This window comes from Cyprinus carpio, chromosome B7, assembly GCF_018340385.1.
Source record: "Cyprinus carpio isolate SPL01 chromosome B7, ASM1834038v1, whole genome shotgun sequence".
Classification (NCBI taxonomy): Eukaryota; Metazoa; Chordata; class Actinopteri; order Cypriniformes; family Cyprinidae; genus Cyprinus; species Cyprinus carpio.
In genome coordinates, this window is record NC_056603.1 from 28,146,373 (window position 1) to 28,157,298 (window position 10,926).

Genomic DNA, 10,926 nt, shown 5'->3' on the forward strand with positions numbered 1-10,926 from the left:
AACTTTTCCAGCCTCTTATTGCTACCTGTCCCAACTTTTGTGTAACTCTCATGAAATCCAAAATGAGCCAATATTTGGCATGACATTTCAAAATGTCTCACATTCAACATCTGTTATGTTATCTATATTCTATTGTGAATAAAATATAAGTTTATGCGATTTGTAAATTATTCCATTCCTTTTTTACTCACAATTTGTACAGTGTCCCAACTTTTTTGGAATCGGCTTTGTAAGTTCCAAAGGAATTGGAAGCAATTTTTATTGTTGTTAGTGTACAGACAGCATATATAATAATGCAAATACATGCAAACTTTAGTTCATTTAGTGCCTTTTTTGCGAGCAGTAATAGATCTTTAATTGTGCATGATGCTCCATAAAATGTGTTCTATTATTATGCATTTGTGTTTTTTTCTGTATATTATCAATGTTTTGTGTCCGTACTCTTTGCTCTTTCTTGAAAAAATACAATTAAAATCTGAACATAACCCACAGACATCTATAGCAATGAATCTCCCATGTCAATTACTTTATTGCCCTTCATGATGACTCCTTGTGATAGATCTTAAATTGGGCATGATACTCCATAAAAATGAAGCATTATAAGCCTTGAAAATCCTCTCTTGTGTGACTGTATCAAAATAGGTGAAATATAACAGCAACACTCATTTTATTCAACAGTTTAGGCAGAGGTTGCAGGTGTTACATGTGAACATTATGTGAAAGTAAGGCAATTTGAAAGGCTGCAGGCGTAAAGTGAATACATAAGTGAAAGACTGCATGAAAATAAAGATGACAGAGTAGATTTACTGAATGGTGCATAAATTATGTATGGCCACACAACAGATGCTTTGCAACAGTCCAGTAACACTGGTTCTCTGTAATTTTTGCCATTGTGACCTCTTCCTTTTATGTATTGACTAAATATTGTAGCATGATGTGAAGAAAACAGCTTTGAAGTATTTCTAAAGCATTTACTTGGATTGCTTTTGCAATGCTGCAATATGTAGGCAATATTCTACATATGGTAATGTGATTTCAGCAGCTCATACGTTTCTCTGTCTCATTGCGACTTTACCCTCAGCGTGACATATGCCCGTGGGGGCATCAGAAATTGCATGATGATCAGAAACGACAGATTAATGCAAATTCAAGTAGTCGTTCTGCTTAATACCCATTTAACGTAGTGGAGGTCAAATGAGCCCTCAGCTGTGGTGATGACCCATACATATGGTTGTCACATCTTGATCTCCATTTCCGACTCTGTCAGCATGTCTTTTGAAGCTCCATTAACAATCTCTCGAGATCTGTAAATTGCACAAAGAAAAATATGATTTTATCGTAAGGGCATAATCCTTTAAAAGAGAGACAGACACTTGTATCAATGAGGTATGTGGAAAAAGGAAAGGTTATAGTTAAAGTCTGCAATTAACAAGGAGGACCCTTCTAAGATCAAGATCAGGTTTTCATTAAAAAACCCAGCAAAGGTATCCTCAAAACTGTTTCTCACTCGCACGATTGCAAAATGTTCAGAGGTGGGAGATTTCAGAGGAGATTTCAATTTATTCTGTCCTTTCAATGACACATCCTGTGTCTCATTCTCCTTTCAAGCTGAGAGTTCCTGAGGTGATTTTCCGCAGCTTGTCCCCATTCTGTGTCCACTTGGCAAATCAGACTCCCCTCAGGTCCAGTGTGTAGTCTCTATTCTTCAGACAGGAGACCTCTGACAACAGATACAAGACCTGTTCGACGGCTCGGCAAGGTGTGAGAACAGAAGTCCAGCCGATCATCGATGCCTCTGGGCAAGCATCATACACAACACACATTTAGCAGCTTACAGTCCGAGCCCTTTCTCTGTTCTGGGCACTTGAGTCCAAGCATGATACCTCCATTATTATCTTGGGTAATCAGATTTCTGCCAGCATCACAGGGATTTGACAAATGGCCCTGTGCATCAAGCCCGACTCCCCATTTCCCCCTCTTCAGGCTCTTCCTGTAAATGTGCCCATTCTAAGTGTGATGTATAATGGAGCCCAGTGCTGTCAGACAGCTCTGAATAAGATTGTGTTTTCCTTTATTGTTCCTCTGCCTTTGCTGAGGCAGTCATATCTGAGGATGGACATATCCATCGAGAGGCCTCAATAAGCTGAATCTCCTAGCAAACAATCATGCTGTGTAGTGTTATATGTCAGAGACAGGGCTGACACAGAGAATGGAGAAAATTCCTCAGAAACACTAATGATTTCTCTATGCTGTTGCAGGTTGAATTACTTCTGTCTGATAGGGGTGTCGCTTGACCCTTTTACAAGATAAATACTTGATGAAGAGATTACCGTTTACTGATCTGAGAATCATTTTCCTTAAGAGAGGGCTACTTTGATCACTTTCCGTATCTAATATGAATCAGTTTTGTTTTATATGTTGCTAAGGTGACCAATGGCCACATCCACACTAAAAAGTGCTGGGATAGAAAAGAAGCGCCTCTACATTAAAATACTATTAAACTTGTTCTATTATTTGTAATTTGTTTATGTTCAACATTTTATTACTGACTCTTTTACAGCGATGCTTACTTAATTGAAAAATACTTGAAAGCTATTTGCTAATGTGAAGATTTTTACTTTGAGCTGTTATAAGTGCTTAAGTATGTAGTTAACACATTTATATAGGCTATAATTTTTAAATACTGATATTGCTAAAAGTAGAAGGGTCCAATAGTCTTTAGTTGTCATGTATCTGGGCTGGGAGAAGCAAGGAATGAGGAGACACGGAGTACATCCACAAGGAGATTTTAATCAGATAATCCAACACAAGGGAACCAGGAAGACACATGTAGCTGATGACATGAACAAGTAGAACCAACAAATACAAACTGAACAGACTGGGCTTATAAGGACTAGATAAGGAGGGGCAGACAGGTGCGGGGAATCAACTAATATTCAGAATCAACTATTCAGAAACCCCTGGAAGCAATTAAACACATGGGAAAAACTGGAGTAACAAAGCATATGGGGAGCAAAAACACAACACAGACAGTCCATGATCCTGACATTAGTATGGTATTTAACTGCCATTGGTGTTTTTTTATATGAATTTTTATTTTTCAGAAATTTTGGTATTGTGACAACTACTTTTCCAGTTAATGTATTCAGGCAGTTTATTCATTCACTTAATCATTTGCAGAGGTTTCTCACACCGGAATGGTAACAGGATACAAAAAGAGCGCAGAATGAGGTGGACCACAATCCAGGAAACAAAACTAATGTTTCGCTAATGTCTTCTATTGGTTGTAAATGATGAAGCAGCTCTTTACTGCACATGCAGCTTGTGAATGACTCTACCGCAGTCAATGACAATTTATATCCATAATAGTATCAGATAAAGAGTACGAAAATATAGGCATACATTTTTGATCGAGGGCTTGTGCTCCAGTAATGATGAAAAGCTACAAACGACCCTGCTGTCTGAGCTAGCAGTAGTAAGATGAATTACCTTACATGATATTGCATGTAATAAGCACAACTGTTATTAGTTGGGTTTCGCCTTTGCTCAGTTTCCTTTTGTTGGGAAGATTTTTAACAAGTTGGATTCTTCAATGCAGAGCTTGATGACTTCTGAAAATAAACCATCAATTTGCATTCAGTGAAACAAGGTGATGGATTAAAGCACTAATGAGTAATGTATTACAACATAAATACTCAAATGACAAGAAACGCTTTCCAGATGGGTATATTTGAATTTCCTAGGCTTATCTTCATCCTCCCATGGTCTCATGGAGTGAAACACCTCATTTGTTTTGACTCACTCAGTGCTGTCTTCCAGCTTGCCATGCTATTTGGCATCATGCTGTTTACTTCTGGAGGAGGGCATGGGTGAGTGGCTGCTGCTGCTTGACACATATTAGTCCTTTCCTCCCGAGGTTTGCATTGAGCATTGACGGCTTGCTGTGTTCTCTCACAGTGAAGAGAGACTCCGAACATTTAGACCTTTGTATATTTGCAGTCTTGTGTGGGTCACACTAAGTTGCACGTTGCCAGTTAATCATGACTACTTTGTCAGTAAAAGGCTATATAACTTGTCATGGGTCCTTTCCATTGAGGTTAATTCTGTTGCAACTCAGTCAATAAAAGAAAGGAATTTAATTTAGTAGCTAAATTTGATTCAGTACTTAAAGTGTCATGGAGGTCATTAGTTGTAAATTGTGTGACTCTGTACAGCTAAATGAGGTGACGCGAAATGGATCCGACCTTAACCCTTAATCATAAACCAGTAGAAAAGCAACAATGCAGATGTTCCTGCTGTATAGAGTATGTACAGTGCACTCTGTCAAGTATTGTTGCAAAAGAAACTGTGACAGGGTGGTCAGGACCCCAGCGTGGATCACAAGGGTCTTGTATCAGCCTAAAGAAGTTTATTTTGCAGTAATGACCTGCTAACTGTACATTGTCCTGCTTGTTACAAGGCTGCTCACCAAATAATTGGAAATGAAATATTGATCTTAAAATTTTGTCTCATTATCTTCCTCTCATAAAAAATAAACCACTACAGTGTAGAAAACAATTGGCCTAGCAACAAGATGAACACTTGGAGTAATATTATAACTGAAGTCCTCCAAGGTCATGTCCACTACAGTCAATGATACAAGAGATACAAGATAGATGAAGTTGCATTTGAAATGAGAGAGCACGTCTGTGATGTGATATGAGAGACATAAAAGTAGAGTCAGTTTTAGTTACCAAAATGAGTGGTCAAATACAGCGATGCCACTGACAATGAATATTAGGAAATATCTGACTGCTAAATGCAAGTTTTCTGGAGAGCTGCGTAGTAAATATTTACAAAAGCCAAATGGTACTATTGAATATGTATTAACATTTACAATCACCCCTAAAAAGGACAGGTAATAGGCTGTACATTATTATTTCTCTTTCCATCTATGCAAATCTATTCCCCCGCAGGGTTAATAGTGCCCCAAACACACAACATCTGCGGACAGCGGAGCTCTAGTTTTTATATGCCCCTTGGGTCTTGCACAAAGTTACAAACCATCTCAGTATATACAATTGGTATACTTAAGCATACCAGTTGGCCAACTTTAAAACTGTTTTCATTGTGCTCCGCCATGGGCATTTCTCTCTAGTTATATCAACATGTATTTATTTTATTCTATTAGTGCGCTTAAAATCTGTTCAGGAGAAAATGACTAAGTTTTGCCTAAGGTGACCCACATTGCTTTTATGTGAGTCTAGTCTTGTTTTCCCCTGACATGTTTCTCAAACCCACTGTGTATGTGCGGTTAAAAATATTAATGTTCTGAAACATTTAGCTGTCCTTAATGTAGACTCCTAGGCTGTTCAAGAGACTGGGAGATCTACCTGTGGGCCGCTTTTGGGGGCAATTGGATCTAGGCCAGAGGAAAACAGCAGTATCTAGCAACACACCTTTACCACAAAATGTAAATTTTGGCCTCTGAATCAACATTTCCAAATCCTGTCCTACATTCGCTTTTTAAAATCAAACCAACCAGAAGCCCCACTTACCTGTATCATCCATAAATTACCAGTGATGTAAGGAGCCGGGATTTTGGAGGCAACCTTTGTTTGGAGATACTGATATTGCAGTCTGCATGTAATGAGGTCATTCATCGTCCTTTGATGCAGCAGAGTTGGGCAGCCTGGGAACAAAAGGTAGCTGGCGGCAAACCTGACTCATAATGACAGAACAGACAGAGTCATCTCGGCTAATGACAGCCTGTCATGATTCTGATGATTTCCGCAGCTCTATTTCACTGGTTTTGTCCCTGAGCAGTTTGTCTGCATGATGAAGTGCTGAATGCATTTCTGATGGATCGCATGTTGTTGTTTTGCTTTTTTTTTACCAACCAGAATGTGAATGACTGAGTGTGACATATGCTAGAGCATCTCTTTTCTCTTCTGTAATTTTCTAGACACCACTGTTATTTTGTTCTGATTTTCTGAAATTAAATTCTAATGTAAAAGGAAGCATGCCCGCCAGGCAAGCCGGAAGGTTTCTGGCAGTTCGAGACAACATTTACCGTTTTACTCATTTACTCATTTTTTTACTCAAACCTTTCCATTTTTGATACTCTAAGTGAAATATTACAGAGCCCCAGTTTGGTAGTAGATAAAGTAAGAGGCACTTTAAATATTTAAAATGAAATAATAATGTCTTTGTTGATTATATGACACTTTTGAGTGAAAATGTTTATAGATCACATACAGAATCCGCTCTCAAGTCAGGCTGCTGAACAGTAAATCATCCGCCCGGCCTGAAGATCATGCTCACAGCTCCCACAAACTGTCAGGCATATGCTTCACTGGCCAAGGACTCAATTGGGTATAACAACTGTTGTCGTGTTTGTCCAGTGGGATATGACGCCTTCAGAGAATAGCCCTGCACTGCATACAACTTCATTATGGGCATAAATAAAGTCTGAAGAGCAGTACTTGTGACTCTCGGACAGTTGGACAAAAGAACAGAATTTGCTGCAGGTGGTGTTTAATAATTCATGGACTTGTGAAACTCCCTACAAGTTGGAAGAGGTTTTGTTGCATGGTAAAAATCCATCTGCTTTTATAAACACATACCACACTGGGGTGTTAAAAGACTAAACACATGGAACCGGGGCAAAATGTGAGTCTGTGTTCTGGCTAAATGTCTGATTGTTTGAATCCTAGGTGACACTTTACAGTTAAGTGTGTTGTCATTAAAAGTTAAAGGGATAGTTCTCCCAAAAATGAAAATATTGTCATCATTTACTCACCCTTATGTTGTTCCAAACCTGTATGAGTTTCTTTCTTATGTTGAACATAAAAGAAGATATTTTGAAGAATGCTGGTAATCAAACATGGCCCCCATTGACTTCCATAGTATTTTTTTTCCCTACTATGGAAGTCAATGGGGACCAACAACTGTTTGTTTTTTCAAAATTCTTCAAAATATCTTCTTTTGTGTTCAACATAAGAAAAGAACAGGTTTGGAATGACACTCGGGGTGAGTAAATTTTGACAAAATTTTGGGGTGAACTATTCCTTTAATGCATTATTTTTTATTAATCTAGGCTAATGGTAATTTCAGGATTATATGAATGAATATTATTTAGTCTTATAAAAAACATGAATTAATAATATTGTACATAAAAAAACGTTGTTTTTAGTTTAACTTTGTTTTACTTATGTGTTAAAGGGTTAGTTCACCCAAAAATGAAAATTAGGCCATAAATTACTCACCCTCAAGGCATCCTAGGTGTATATGACTTTCTTCTTTTAGACGAATCCAGTCGGAGTTATATTAAAAATTGTCTTTGATCTTTCAAGCTGTTAAACAATGAAGTTAAATAAAATGTTAAATAATGAAGTTAAATAAAATGAAGTTAAATAAAAGTGCCAATCCTTAATAAAAAGTGTCTCACATGGCTCCGGGGGTTGAACAAAGGCCTCCTGTAGCGAATCAATGTGTTTTTGTAAGAAAAATATCCATATTCAAAACGTAATAATCACTTTAATGTAGCTTGCACCAACAGTTGTACACGGAAGCAGCTCCGGGCAGATGACGGATGATTTACCCGTTTGATTAAAGGTGTTCCCCGTTTATTTCCATTAATCCCAGGTGTGTCTCATCGTCCCTTCGTCTTGTCATGTGTTTAAATAGTGTTCCCTGTTCTTAGCTCAGTGTCCGGTATTGTTCATGTTAACTTGTGCTATGTGAGTTTTCCTTGTTTCCTTGATGTCATTAAAATTCTCTAGAGTTGTGTACTCCTCGTCTCCTTCATTCCTTGCTTCACACTCCTCTCAGTAGTGCAGCCGTGACAGTTCACCTCCCGGAGCCATGTGAGACACTTTTTTAATGGATGGGAGCTTTTTATTTAACTTCTTTTAGACTGAAGCACTGCAACACCCACTGAGTGGCATTAAACAGCTTGAAAGATCAAAGACAATTTTTAATATAGCTCCGACTGGATTCGTCTGAAAGAAGAAAGTCATATAGACCTAGGATGACTTGAGGGTGAGTAATTTATGGGTTAATTTTCATTTTAGGATGAACTAACCCTTTAATAGATATTTTTAATTAATTGAAACTTATACTCTAAAGTTTTATTTCTATTTGTAGGATTTTCAAGCCATTTGATGATCCCACATGGCATGTTCCACTTGTAAAAGACACTGGGGAAAATACTTTATATACACCTATTTAAATGGCACATATTTATCAGCCTCAGGTACTGATAGAACTGTGTTATGTATCTAGCGCTGGTGACACATACAGATTTTTGTAAGATGTAAAGGTAATGGATGCTTGTTTATATATCATGGTCTAAAATGGGTTTACATTGTGTTTCTGAACTGTGGAAAGCTAAATATAGCATATGTAATGTTTTCATATGCTTGTCATCACCTGATGCCCCTGTAGACAGAGTAGATTTGTTTTATGATGGCGCTGGGTATTACATACAATGCAAATGTATTTTAAAATTAGCTTGCCCCAAACCATGAAACCGCTGCTCTGAAAATAGGAATTCTTTGGAGCGGACGCAAAATTGAACAAATACGCCCAAAATGAACCCATGAGCATTATGAAGATTGTTTCTTAGAGACATAAAGAACTAGACAAATTTATTTCCTTTTCTTCAGCCAAGACTCATTAAAATAAATGGCAGGATCAAAAAGCCAAGTTTGATTAAAGCCAGACTTTGATGTAGTCATTTGCCACCTGTGGTTGTGTGTCCCTACCCGAGAGGTTCAGGAGACAATTGGGAGAGTGGCAAGGAAGATGGCATTTCCCTTTGAAGCACATCTGTACCAACCACATCCCCAAAGTAAGCCTATTTCCTTCCATCACTGTCACTGTCAGGTGTGAATACTTCAGGACATTTTCAGCTGCAGGACTTTTTTGTTCTTATTACCCATTTGCAGGGTTTACAGCATTCCAGGGACTCTCAGGAGAATGAGCTTATTCCTTAAATGTCAAAATGTCCTATGTCAAAATGGCCTCTACTGCACTACTGACATCCATAATGCCATTCATCTGATTTCTGTTCCCTGCATTATTTAAAAGAGAGGGACACTGAGAAATATCTGCCTCTCCTGCAGAGCCTCTTGTGTATGATATGTTATTACATGATTCTTCAGAAATCATTCTAATATGCTGATTATTATTAGAATTATCAGTGTTGGCAACAGTTGTGCTGCCAAATTATTTTTTTTTTGCGAAAACTGCGATACTTTTTTTCAGGATTATTTGATGAATAAAAAGTTAAAAAGAACAGCATTTATTCAAAATATAAATATTTTCTAACATTTTAAATCTTTGCTATCACTTCTTAACAATTTAACAAATCCTTACTGAATAAAAGTTTTAATTTCTTTCAAAAAAGAAAGAATAAAAATGTACTGACCCCAAACTTTTGAACTGTAGTGTATATTGCTAGAAAATATTTCTATTTGAAATAAATGCTCTTCTTTTTAACTTTTTATTCATCAAATAATCCTGAAAAAAGTATCACAGGTTCCAAAAAAATATGAAGCAGCACAACAGTTTCCAGCACTGATAATAAATCAGCGTATTAGAATCATTTCTGAAGGATCATGTGACACTGAAGACTCGAGTAATGATGCTGAAAATTCAGCTTTGCATCACAGCAATAAATTAGATTTTAATGTATATTAAAATAGAAAAATGTTATTTCACAAAATTATATTTCCCCTGTATTTTTGATCAAATAAATGCAGCCTTGATGAGCAGAAGAAACTCCTGTAAAAATCGTTTTAATCCCAAACTTTTGACAGGTAGTGTATGTATGGTATACAGTATATATATATATATATATATATATATAAATAAATTTATTTTTCAGTATTTAGTTAAAATTTAGTTTTAGTTCACTCATATGGGATATATATATATATATATATATATAATAAATTGTTTTATATTATATACATAGTTATACATTTGTTTACCTATTAAATATTTTGGTGCTGTGTTGGGTCATGACTCGCTGTCAGATGTAAATTCTGGATCCTGCTGCAAAACCATTTGAGATCCTCCACTGTGAGTCTTGCTGTTTTAGGGAATATGGAGCAAAACACATGATTCATATAACATTAAAAAGATAAAAAAATACCCTATTTTCTATCCTTATTTTGTACTGTTCTCACACCTACAATAACAAATTTATCAAAAATTTTTACAACAAAATAGACTCCTAAATAAATTCCCACTTTTAACCTCTCTCATCTGAACGCTTTGTTTGAATATGCGTGGTGGATTGTAGACTTGGAAATAAATGCCCACTGCTATGATTGGCTAACAGTTCCTAAGTTTGACAGCCTACATCCTTCACAGATGGATGCTACTGTGTTTTAGGTTAAAATCGCATAAATACTCAGTACATATCAAACGATCTGCAATTAATAACAGACAAAACAATAGTGATAAAAAAGTTACCCACACTTGTGTGGTGTGACATTACTGTTGGATCCAATTTAGTCGGCACAGCATCGTCTTTTACTTTTAGTCTTTCTAAAAACCCTGTGTCAAATTGTGCTTTGTTTGTAAACGAATCCGTGGTAAAATTAAGTGAACACGAGATCAAGTTCTTACTGACGTGGACTGGCACTTTATTAAAAATAAAATTTATCAAATCGTTCAAAAGTTTATTGTTTGATTTCTGCGTAGACCTGCATTTGCCACTCTTCTCATTTACCTGTGTGAATCGGTGGGCGGGGCTAAACAGGTTGCGATGTAGAAGCAGGCGTCGATCTTCTTCTGTGGAGGTGGTGTTTAGCCACACTAATACATCATAAAGTAGCACATTCCAAAACCGTCGTTTTGACAGATTGGCCTTAATATAGGCTGATTTTAGACTGCGTTCTTAAACTTTCCAGATGCTTTTATAGTACAATGATA